Raw genomic sequence first — 12,190 nt, 5'->3', positions numbered from 1 at the left:
TTCCGATCGGAGGGGGGGGGGGGGGTGGCTAAATGGAGCAAGGGGACCATAAAGTAATTCAAAAGAGTGGTACTGGATAAGAAGAAATGAGGGAAATGGTATACACTGAAGGGATCCAGAGAAAGAACTTAAACTAGGCATTGACTAATTTTTTTTTTTTTTAAATGGTATGTCTCTGGGCAGAAGCAACCTTGTGGTTTTAGCTGGTAGATATTCCTCTGTACAAAGAAAAGTATACCTTCAACCAAACTATGGAACAGTGAAAAGATCAATGGTTTCTAGGGCCTGGGGAAGGGAAGCAAGGGAGGGAGTTATGGGAAGTGAAACACAGGGGGTTTTTAGAGAGTGAAACTCTTCTGTGTGATACAAACGTGGTGACTACAAGACATTGTATACTTGCCAAAACCTGTACAACTACAAAGAGGGAAACCTAATGTAAACTATGGACTTCAGTTCATAATAATGGATTAATATTAGGTTATTCATCATAACAAATGTACCTCAACTAGTGCAAGATGTTAATAATAGAGGAAATGGGAGGTGGGGTGGGAGGCGGTGGGTGGGACCGTGCAGGAACGCTCTGTACTTTCTGTTCAGTTTTTCTGTAAACCTAAAACTGTCCTAAGAAATAAAACTTATGAGTTAACTATTTCTCATAAAATGTTTTCAAGCCCTCTCAAAGTCTTTATTTTCATGTAAACACTGAGATGACAATAAAACACATCAACCTAGTCTCAGCTGATAATCTCATGTAATTATATGTTCATAGAGAGAGAGATGTATATACATATTTGTCACGTAGAGAAAACAAAAGAGGGTACCTTCTTGCGGCTGTCCACAGCACAGTGTCAGGCACTCATCTTGGTGAGCACGAGCTGGATTTCAGTCCGTACCTGCTGCCTTCTTCGGGTGTCTTTGTGCAGTGCACGGACTGCACAGCTGTATGAAGCGGCTCTAGGGGACCCCAGCCATCGCTATTATGGGGTTCCAAACAGTGACTGGGGACAAAGGAGGACCCTATGTCTAGGGTGCCAAACTGAAGGAAGAATCTGTCAAGAAGAGATCATAGTAAACCACATAAGAAAAAAAAAAAAAGAACCTGACATTCAGAAGCAGCAGAAAAGTTAAGTGGTAAAACGTCAAAAAGAATGAGAGAAACAAAACCAGGAAGACAGGAGCACAACCACAGCAATACTGTACCTGGAAGCCTAGATATAGCAGCAGCCACAGCTCCCTCTCGGAGCTGGAATTCGGAGCCGATAGTGGTCTTGGCGAGTGCAGTTCTGCACGGTGAAAGGCAGGGTATCTGGCGGGAGAGACAACTTTGAGAAAGGGTTAGGATTTGAGGATGGTCACTCCAGGAGGCTATATATGCTACTCATATGGCATAGGCTGAGGGGTGGAGGAAAAGAGGAGAAAACAATGCGTCCCAACAATGCCTGGAATGCATCAGTTGTGCAAACCAAAACTCCTGGGAAAACCAAGCTGTGTCTTGGATTGTGGTTCAAGGAACTAGTAATGGGATACAAAGCTTTTCCTTCCAGGCTAGCGGCGTGAGCCCAGGGCAGGATAGGAGTTAGCAAAGTGCTTTAGACGGCAGAGTAAAAGGAAATGATGGGGCCAGCCTGACCTTCCAGTATTTTGAGTAATCCTGAAAAGAACCACCTGCCACAATAGGTAACCCTAGCAGCCAGCTTCATGGAATGACTGGGAAGGGAAGCTGAATTGTGATACCCACTTCATTCTCAGGACCCAGGGGAGTCTCTCCGGAACAGAACTGGAGCACTGTAGAAAATTTCTAGTGCCCCTGGGAAGAGAAATCAGGGCTTCCCTAAGCTTGGGCCTTGGACTCTGCATTCAAATCACCCTGGGATACTTATTAACAAAGCAGGCTTCCCAGGGCCCAATCTGGACCAAGTGAAGCTGTGTCTTTAAGGATGGGGCTCTGGACACCTGCATTTTCATCAGGTCCCTATGTGTTTCATAGGTACTGGGCATTTTGAGGGTTATGGATAGAGACATGTTTCTCAGCTTCATTAAAATCAGGGGAGGGCTGGGTAGTGCAGATGCTGGCTCCATCTCCAGAGGTGCCAAATTCACTGTCTGGGATGGAGCCAGAGAATCAACATTTCTAACAAGTTCCCACACCGGCTTTTGGTCCTGCACTTTGAGAACCACTGCAACACAGAGAGAATCTCTTCACCCAGAAATTTCTTGCTGCTGCTGCTAAGTCGCATCAGTCGTGTCCGACTCTGTGCGACCCCATAGACGGTAGCCCACCAGGCTTCCCTGTCCCTGGGATTCTCCAGGCAAGAACACTGGAGTGGGTTGCCATTTCCTTCTCCAATGCATGAAAGTGAGAAGTGAAAGTGAAGTCGCTCAGTCGTGTCCGACTCTTAGCAACCCCATGGACTGTGGCCCACTAGGCTTCTCCGTCCATGGGATTTTCCAGGCAAGAGTACTGGAGTGGGGTGCCATTGCCTTCTCTGGAAATTTCTTAAAAGTTATGACAAGTATAAAACTCCACTAATCATTCATCTGCATAGTTGAGCTAGTTCCTACCACTTCGGTATTCAGATGACTAATACCCATGACCTCTTTCTCACCTTGTTAGATAACTTGAAGCTGTAAACTGACAATGTGAAAAGGGATCTCACCTGGCCAGCCCTAATCTTGTCTCTTGTCCTGCTTCCAAATATTTATATTATCACCAGCCCCATCCTTTCCTCCTGTTTGGTGGTAACCTGCAGAAAATCACTTAGCTTTGTATTATATCCTGGACTTCAGCAACTCAAATCAACCCTTTTCTTTACTTGTCATAAAGAGATAAGCTGAGAAACAAAACAAAACAAAACAAAAAAAAAACGCTTATGAAAAAACAAAAAAGAGAAACCTGAAAATATTCTGAAATTCATAAAGTGTTATTTTGGGGAGTCTTCTGGGACAGGATGTCCCCATCATTAGCGAGAGGAAGCTCCGCTTCTGATAAGCACTATTTGGCCTCTCACAGATCAAAGAGAGCCATTTACTGAAGGAAGGGATGGAAGTATTTGATGGGGCCCTTCGGCAGACTCCTCGTAAACAGGATAGGCTCTATCAATGAAAGCATATACGCGGCCAGGCCACCGTCCCCAGAAACAATGGAACAGCAACAACAGTAGGTGGCAAGGAAAAGAGCCTCGGTCCTGGCAAGATTGTTCTGCCAAGAGAGTGGCCGTAAACAGGATTAGTCGTAATGAGATTATCAACTCAGGACCTGGAGGTCTGAGTTGGAGAGTTCAGTGTTGCACATAGGAAAGACACAGAAGTAGCTTGTAGGGTGAGAGGCTGACAAAGCAAGGGGCAGGGTCTTTTCCTTCCTGGAACCCGCTGGACCAGGGATGCCTGCTCTCCTGGGCTGAAAAAGTAGTGTGATTGCAAACACTGTTTCGAAGGAGCAGATGAACCAGGAGCTAAAGCCTTAAAGAAGTGGTTCTTAATCAGGGGGCATTAGCAGTATCTGGAGACGTTTTTGGTTGTCACAACTGGTGGGGGCAGGGTGCTATTAGCATCTAAAGGCAGAGGCCAGGGAAGATGCTCAGCATCATACAAAGCACAGGACAGACTCCCACTTCCAACAAAGAATTACCCAGCTCCAAATGCTTGAGAGGGCTTTCCCGATGGCTCAGTGATAAAGAAGCCACCTGGTAAAGAACCTGCAAGAGATGCCGGTTCGATCCCTGAGTCAGGAAAATCCCCTGGAGGAGGACATGGCAACCCACTCCAGTATTCTTTTCCATGGGCAGAGGAGCCTGAGGGGCTACATCCATGGGGTGGCAAAGAGTCAGACACAACTGAGCAACTGAGCACACATGCATGCATGAAAATGCTTGAAAACACCTGTGCTGGGGTGGTTATGAGGGACTCCAGATAGGATTTTGATAAATGACAAGCTGGATACTGAACATGAGAAGTGAGAAGAGGTGAGAGGTGGCAGGAGGGAGGAGGGGGTGGGAAGAGTAGGCAAGCATTTATTAAACCTGAAACTTGAGGTCATCACTCCCCAGGTGGAAACTGGTTCGAAACACAGAATCATTTATGTATAAAGCACAGATGTGTCCATGGCACTTAAACACATGAATATTTTCTGTGATATTAAAATTTCATAGGAGGCAGCAGAGTGATTAGGGGAAAAAAAATGTCTCAAAAGGCTCCTTAGGGAGATGATAATGAAACAAAGTTTGAGAGACAGAGAGCCATTGGTCTACATTAGAATCAAGACTGAAATGCTTTCTCCAGCTACATCCAGGAATCACGTGGTGGGATCTTACTAAGAACTGAATAGGTGGCAGTGGCTTCGGGACTGAAGATTGGTTTCTTTTTGCTTTAGAGATAAAATAAAGAGCCTTGTGCTGGAAGGCACGCTTTCCACCTGGCCCCACTGCACCGAAACCCAGCACTCTTGGTCTCAACCACAGTGAATCACTCCTCTGCTGCTCACCGCTCCCAGGTCCCTTCCTCTCCTTCCCCCAGCATCTCTCAATGGCCAACTGCAGCTCCTCCAACAAGGACAAAGGACTGACAGCAACTCTAACTCCCTCAACTCTGGGCTGCTTGCCCCTTCTCCATGCTTCCCTAGGGAAGAACAGTAGTTTACTCCTATTGCAGCATCGTTTCCACTTTATTGTACTAATTCACTGCCTCAATGGCAGGCATTTGCACCTAACACAATGCCTGGTTCATAATGGCCCCTCAATTTTCTGTTTAGTCACTAAGTCGTGTCCAACTCTTGTGACCCCATGGACCCTCCAAACCTGTTTAACCTGTTGGTTAAAACATGAGAGAATTTGCGCTCATTACTCACTTTGAGACAGTGATGACCATCCTCATCCGACAGAGTGGCATCTGGATTTCCCAGATAAGGAACGGGTATGCCCTTTCGTGCCACTTTCTGGGTCCTCAGCTTCACCTAGACCTTCTTGGCCAAGAAGGGGCTTCCCTGGTAGCTCAGCTGGTAAAGAATATGCCTGCAATGCAGGAGACCCTGGTTCTATTCCTGGGTGGGGCAGATTTCCTGGAGAAGGGATAGGCTACCCACCCCACTATTCCTGGGCTTCCCTGGTGGCTCAGATGGTGAAGAATCTGCCTGAAATGTGGTAAACCTGGGCTTTATCCCTGTGTTGGGAAGATCCCCTGGAGAAGGGAATGGCTACCCACTTTAGTATTCTTGTCTGGAGAATTCCATGGACAGAGGAGCCTGGCAGGCTACACTCAATGGGGTTGCAAAGAGCTGGACATGACTGAGCAACTTTCATTTTCACTTTTGGTCCAGAGATGCACAGCAAGCTTCTCCAGAGCTGTGCTTCCAGCAAGAGTGCATCACTTAGAAATGGGTCAGAGACAGAACCAAGAACAAGGACAGAAAGTGAGTCAGGGGTGGGAGTTTTACAAAGTCAAGGCCTTTTAATACTCCTTTTAGAGGAGACACAAATACATTGGCCACCTGAGACTCCAATACTTCGGCCCCCTGATGCAAAGAACTGACTCATCGGAAAAGACCCTGATGCTGGGGAAGACTGAAGGCAGAAGGAGAAGGGGACGACAGACAATAAGATGGTTGGATGGCATCACCGACTTGATGGACATGAGTTGGAGCAAGCTCGGGAGTTGGTGATGAACAGATGGGGAAGCCTGGTGTGCTGCAGTCCACAGGGTCACAAAAAGTCAGACAAGACTGAGCGACTGAACTGAACTGAACTGAGAGGAGACACCAAGGGCCATGCCACTCAAGAGGTGCCTTGAAATCTTAGAGCTAAGGTAAGCATTTTTTTGTAAAGTGGCCCCTAGTTTGACTGTAAGTGTTCTGGCACCAGTATTAACAGGCTCACCAGCCCAAGTGCACAGTCCATTGGGCAGAGTAGTAATAGTGGAGATGGAAGCCTTGGGGGGCAGGCAGAAATGCCATCTGGAGATTGAATGGCAGGTTTCCAGGAGTAGCTCTGTGCTGTCATTTGTACAGAGAGGGCTGTGCCACAGGTGGCCCTTGAAACCGTGGGAGTGGGTGCGATCACAGAGGGATGAACGTGCAGAGTGACAAGGACTGAGCGGGGAAGATGGCAAACAGTTCCTCAGTGTCTTGTATTTTCAGTTAATTTTTTAAAATTTTTAATTGAAGGACAATTGCTCAAAATCCAGTAATTTGAGAGGCAAATGTCAATAGAGAGGAAAGATGTTTTAATCAGAAAAGCCAATTATCTGGGGAGATTGTGGACTCATGTCCTGAGACCAACTTCAAAGACTGCTCAGCCATGACAGAGAAAAGGGGGGAATAAATCAAGAGATATCACTTTGATGACAGAGGTCCGTCTAGTCAAAGCTATGGTTTTTCCAGTAGTCACGTACAGATGTGAGAGTTGGACCATAAAGGAGGCAGAGCACTGAAGAATTGATGCTTTAGAGCTGCGGTGTTGGAGAAGACTCTTGGACAGCAAGGCGATCAAACCAGTCAATCTTAAAGGAAATCAACTCTGAATATTCATTAGAAGGACTCATGCTGAAGCTCCAATACTTTGGCCTCGTGATGCAAAAAGCCAACTCATTGGAAAAGACCTGGATGCTGGGAAAGATTGAGGCCAGGAGAAGAAAGGGATGCCAGAGGATGAGATGGTTGGATGCATCATCAACTCAATGAACATGAGTTTAAGCAAACTCAGGGAGATAGTGAAGGACGGAGGACCCTGGCGTGCTGCAGTTCATGGGGTCGCAAAGAGCTGGACGTGACTGAGTGCCTGAATAACAACAACAACAATCAGTCAGTCACTGAGGCAGGAGGCTGGATTCTGTATAATTCTGTGTTGTACCAGGCTGGCTGACTCTTTCTTCAGATGTTATTTCATTCGCATGATCTGCCTATAGGATTGCTAAGGGGACTGTTGGGGGTGGAGAGTCATTTTTTAACTGCTTAATTCTTCATTCTTACTTCATTTTATCTAGGGAAAAAAACCAACAGTTTAAGCAAGGCTTGGTGTGCATTCAGGAGAGAAGTTAGGTTAAATTACCTAGTGATCTCATTCATATAATTAGGTTGTTTTAAGGCTAGAGGGGATAGAAATAGACAAAAAGGAAAAGGGCAGAAGAACTGCTATCAGTTCCCCACCATCAAACACCATTCCATTTCTATGGATTAGGGGCAAAGGTCCATCTTCTGTAACTTCATCTTGACACAGTGTGCTGTATTCTCAGAGTGGAAGATGATAGTATCTCTTTTCTGACAACTTTAGTTGCCCACTTACATATGCAGGCAGAGCAAGCTACAATTTTTTTGATGTCTGCAAAGATATAGATTATTATAAGCAATAATGTTAATTCCAGGGCTTCCTTGGTAGGTCAGTGGTTAAGAATTCTGCCCTTGGTTTGGGAAGATGCCCTGGAGAAGGGAATAGCAACCCACTCCAGTATTCTTGGCTGGGAAATCCCATACACTGAGGAGCCTGGTGGGCTACAGTCCATGGGGTCACAAAAGAGTTGGATATGACTTAATGACTAAAGAACAATAACAATATTAATCCCATTCTCTTAAGGCCAGCTCTTGAGATTGTACTGGCCATAGATTCAGTATTGCTCAAGATGAAGCAGCTTATGTCATAGCTACAGTCTGGTCAAGAAGTTAGCTTTTTTCCTCTCTCTGGAGGCAGTTATATATCTGTAAAACAACTCAGGAATGTACATCAGACAGAGTCTGGGACTCTATTGTTTAATCATTAATTGACCAGTTTTATACTTGCTGGGGGAGGAAAACTCCAGGGTTCTGCTTGGTTCAAATCCCCCCTTTTCTTTGATTTTCCTCAGTCCTGAGAAGGAACAGGTGCATAACCCAGAAAAGGCATAACCCAGAAAAGTTTTAGATCAACAGGTTAATCATAACTTTGCAGAAGAACCCACAGGGTCAATATTCAGTTTTGCCATCAGACGCTGCTTGAGAATTACTGGTAGCGTCCGAGTCTGATACGGCTCAGAAAATTCAAGTTCTCAGCAATATCAGAAAGTACTGAAATCATATCCACGATGGCCACCTAGTTTTACCTTGGATGTCTGAACCACTACCCGATTTTGACTTTCAAATGCATTTTTCTCTTTGATGACCAAAACTGATGTCACTGTTAATGGTTTCAGTGCTTCTCTAGATATGAGGAGGTGCAAGAATTTGGGTTCATAACATGTCTTGGAAATATCTAACAATTTGAAGATCTATTCTGAGAGTTTTTCTCAGCACACTCATCTCCATCCTGAACTCCTTTCAGGGTGTGTTGAAGGTCAATGACTGCAGTAACTTGTGACTTAATCCTTGTAGAGGGAGGTGGCAAGTGCCAAGTTTTAGTTGGCAGGGCCCCCGAATGGTCATAAATTCAATCATGACTCGGGAGGCATTTCATAACCACTTCATACCGTGGTGTTTGGAATCTCATTCCAAGGTCAGGACTAGGACTTTTTGTGTGCTTGTGCTCAGTCTCTCAGTCATGTCTGACTCTGTGCAAATACATGGACTGTAATCTGCCAGGCTCTTCTGTCCATGGAATTTTCTAGGTAAAAATCCTGGACTGGGTTTCCATTTCTTACTGCAGGGGATCTTCCTGACCCAGGGATCGAACCCACATCTCTTACATCGGCAGGTAGGTTCTTTAGCACTGCGCCACCTAGGAAGCCCTAACAGTGGCCAAAAGTCTCTGGGTCACCTGTCTTACTAGTCTGTTATAGTCCAGGAAAGATATTGCCTCATGTTTCTTCTTCCCAAATCTAGAGTTACACTACTGCAATCATTGATCTCATATAGAACTACATATCTGACCAAATGCTTCAAGTCTTCTGATCATCATTATTTTTGTCAGAGGCCCAATCACATATTTGGTGATATAAGCAGTAACAATTTTGCGAAACAGGCAATATATTAATAATATAGTTAGCAGTATTAGTAAGATCATAAGTAAGAATTTAAGTCAAGAGCTTCCATCAGGTACAGCCCAGTATAATTCCCAGGTCATCTGATTTAGTCTGTTCTGTATCAATCCTAATCTTTATGGGAAATTATGTATTGGCATTGTACATGAGGCACTCAGCCCAATTTCCCCATGTTACTAGACTGGCTATCCTTACTATGGCTTAATTATTCCCAACATAAGGGAGCCTTTAAGCTTAAACGACCATGCTGCTGCTGCTGCTAAGTTGCTTCAGTCGTGTCCGACTCTGTGCGACCCCATAGATGGCAGCCCACAAGGCTCCCCGATCCCTGGGATTCTCCAGGCAAGAACACTGGAGTGGGTTGCCATTTAAACGACCATAGCCTGGTGTTAACCACATAAGCTCATCCCATAGCTGTGAGAAGACTTTGTTACGGACAAGATCAGAGAAGGTATTAATTGGTCAGGAGAGGGGATCTCACCTAGTAATAATATCAATAGTGGTCTGAGTAGAGGTGTAATTTCTTTCTTCAAGAATAAATTTCCTAAGGGCCTTGGAGTAGAGAAATCCACCAAGATGACCCAGAGGTACTGGATATAGGTAATTGACCATAAACTTGACAATTGGACTTGTTTTAACTGCATCATATTGTGAAATACATTTGGTTCATAAGCAAAATATAAGCAGTTATCGAAGTAACTGGTGCACACGCCTGATCTGGCATTTTGGACCAACTGTCTACTTCAGATGTCACCATCTTCTCATCCTGGTCTGGTAGTTTCCCCTCAGTTTGAGTGTTGTTTTAAGATGACTTCGAGGTTGGCAGTCCTCTCTATAGGCCAGTCCAGTGCAGGGGCCCCTTTTAAAGGGAAATTTTAATATGAGAGTCAATTCCCTTCAGTTTTGCTGTGCATGAGCTAGTTTGTTGCTGCTTAGTATCTCAGTCGTGTCCAATTCTTTGTGACCCCATGGACTGTAGCCCACCAGGCTCCTCTGTCCATGGGATTTCCCAGCAAGAATAATAGAATGGGTTGCCATTTCCTTCTCCAGGGGATCTTCTGGATCCAGGGATCGAACCCACATCTCCTGCATTGGCAGGTGGTTTCTTTACCACTGAGCCACAAGGGAAGCCCATGAGCTAGTTAACAGTATTGAATAAAGGTCCTTTCATCAAGGTTGGCGTCAGTCCTTTAAATTCTGTCTTTTCTAGAATGCATAGGGCTTTCCAGGCAGTGCTAGTGGTAAAGAACCTGCCTGCCAATGGAGGAGATGTAAGAGAAACAGGTTCGATCCCTGGGTTGGGGGATCCCTTGGAGGAGGAAATCAAAACCCACTCCAGTATTCATGCCTGGAGAATCCCATGGACAGAGGAGGCTGGTCCACAGTGTCGCAGAAAGTCAGACATAACTGAAGCAACTTAGCAGGCACACAGTGTGCATAATCTCCTGGTTGCAAGTCATGGGGCATCTGATCTCCATCCAAAGATAGATGACCAGATAAGCTTCAGAATACTTGGAGTGTTCTTTTAATAATTCAATTAAACATTGCAATAATCTAACATAATAGCAAGGAACCATCTGGGCAGTGAGTTGCCGCCCAGGTCTTAGTTATGGTACGTGGGACCCTCGTTGCACCACGTGACGTCTTCCTTGTGCACAGACCCTCTAGTTGCAGTTGTGGTGTGGAGGCTCAGTACTTGTACTGTGAGGCCCTTTAAGTCATCTGAATTTGCTTTTAATATCTTTTGTCACTTTAGTTCAAGGAATAATTATTGTCTCATGGTGACGTATGATTTTATTTGACCAAATGTTTTGAAGTTTTTGACAAACTTCCCAAATATCCAATTTATTTGAAGTTCTTTTAATCTCCCACTAACTGTGGGATGCTTTAGAGGATCCCTGAGGCATCCCAGAAAGAAATATTTAACTAAGATAACAAATGAAATTATAACATTATACAAGGATATACCCAAATTTTAGAAACTTTATATCATTTCCAGAATGTTTCTATTAATAACATCCATTCACCATAAGGTTTATCACTCAGGTGATAATGTATTCCATATAATTTAACATAAATAATCCTAGTTAAACTTATGTGTGTGAAAGTCTTAGTCACTCAGTTATATCCTACTCTTTGTGACCCCATGTACTATAGTCTGCCAGGCTCTTGTGTCCACTGAATTCTCCAGGCAAAAATACTGGAGTGAGTAGCCATTCTCTTCTCCATCTTCCTGACCTAGGGATCAAACCTGGGTTTCTTGCATTGCAGGGAGATTCTTTACCATCTGAACCATCAGGGAAACCTCAGGTAAACTTATATAAGCACTGAATTTCCTTTAAGCAAGTGAAGTAGAGTCCATTGACAAATTAATTTTGATAATACCATACAAAGATAGTTTACATATAGACATATAAACAGACACAACCAGAGATCCCATAGCTGCATTTTCTAAACTTAGTCATGAATCAGGTAGTATAATATAAAACTACCAGTTTATAAATAACAGTTGGAATAAGTTAAAGTTTACAAGGCTCCTTTCCTCATTTCCCCCTTCAATCTCAAGAATTAGAGATGATCTAGATAAGATAAATGTTTCTGAGAGTCCTGGTTTCAAGGCACTGAGAGAGAAAAGCAAGTTCTCCTAGAAGGACTTTTTCCTTCTGGGTCACAATTCTGAAAAGATGTTTTAGCAAGCTAATATTTTTTCTAACTGCATATGCAAAAAGAACCAGTTTGAAAATTTTTCAAAAGAGTTTCACCTTAATCAATTTTCTATGAAATCTAAAGAATATTGTGGCCACATCATGTTATAATAAAATATCATCTTTTTCTTAGTCACAGGCTCACAGTTAAAATTTTTCCAGTGAGACAGAATTCACCCAAGAGGGCTCTGCACTAAACAGAACCAGAATTGCCCATTTCAGAAGGCGGAATGGTAATCGCAGATCACAACTCAGACACCAAGTACAAAGCACACACATGCACGGCCGTCACAGATAGACCAGACCTCGCCCTGATCAGGCACTCCCTGAGATACAAATAACTCAACAGCATATGCACATCAGAACAAACTGCCCCCCAAAACAGCATTCCTTGCTCAAATGATGCCTGGTGCTCAAAAATGACCCTCAATATCAGATACACATCAGGATCAACTGACCACAGAAGGAGGCTGCCTGGGCACTGTCCAGTGGACAAATCCAGTTCCTGGAGCTTGTAAACTAGTCTCAAGGGCACTTTTCCATTTCTGTGG

The 12,190-nt window shown here is 44.2% G+C and overlaps 1 long non-coding RNA gene across 1 annotated transcript in view; it reads right to left on the bottom strand.

Annotated features, from left to right (window-relative positions):
* Nucleotides 1-12,190, bottom strand: part of LOC104998540 — a 33,207-nt gene that overhangs the window by 5,834 nt on the left and 15,183 nt on the right. Inside the window, exons 2-3 of the long non-coding RNA XR_826479.1 lie at nucleotides 1,201-1,306; nucleotides 822-1,049 (exon numbers count right to left, since the gene is read on the bottom strand). This is a non-coding gene — a long non-coding RNA (uncharacterized LOC104998540). The remainder of the gene's footprint in view (nucleotides 1-821; nucleotides 1,050-1,200; nucleotides 1,307-12,190) is intronic.

The sequence above is a fragment of the Bison bison genome, unplaced genomic scaffold (genome assembly GCF_000754665.1).
Source record: "Bison bison bison isolate TAMUID 2011002044 unplaced genomic scaffold, Bison_UMD1.0 scf7180017864331, whole genome shotgun sequence".
In the NCBI taxonomy this organism is placed as follows: Eukaryota; Metazoa; Chordata; class Mammalia; order Artiodactyla; family Bovidae; genus Bison; species Bison bison.
The sequence above is the reverse complement of the archived record's forward strand: the minus strand, read 5'-3'. Positions and strand labels throughout refer to the sequence as shown.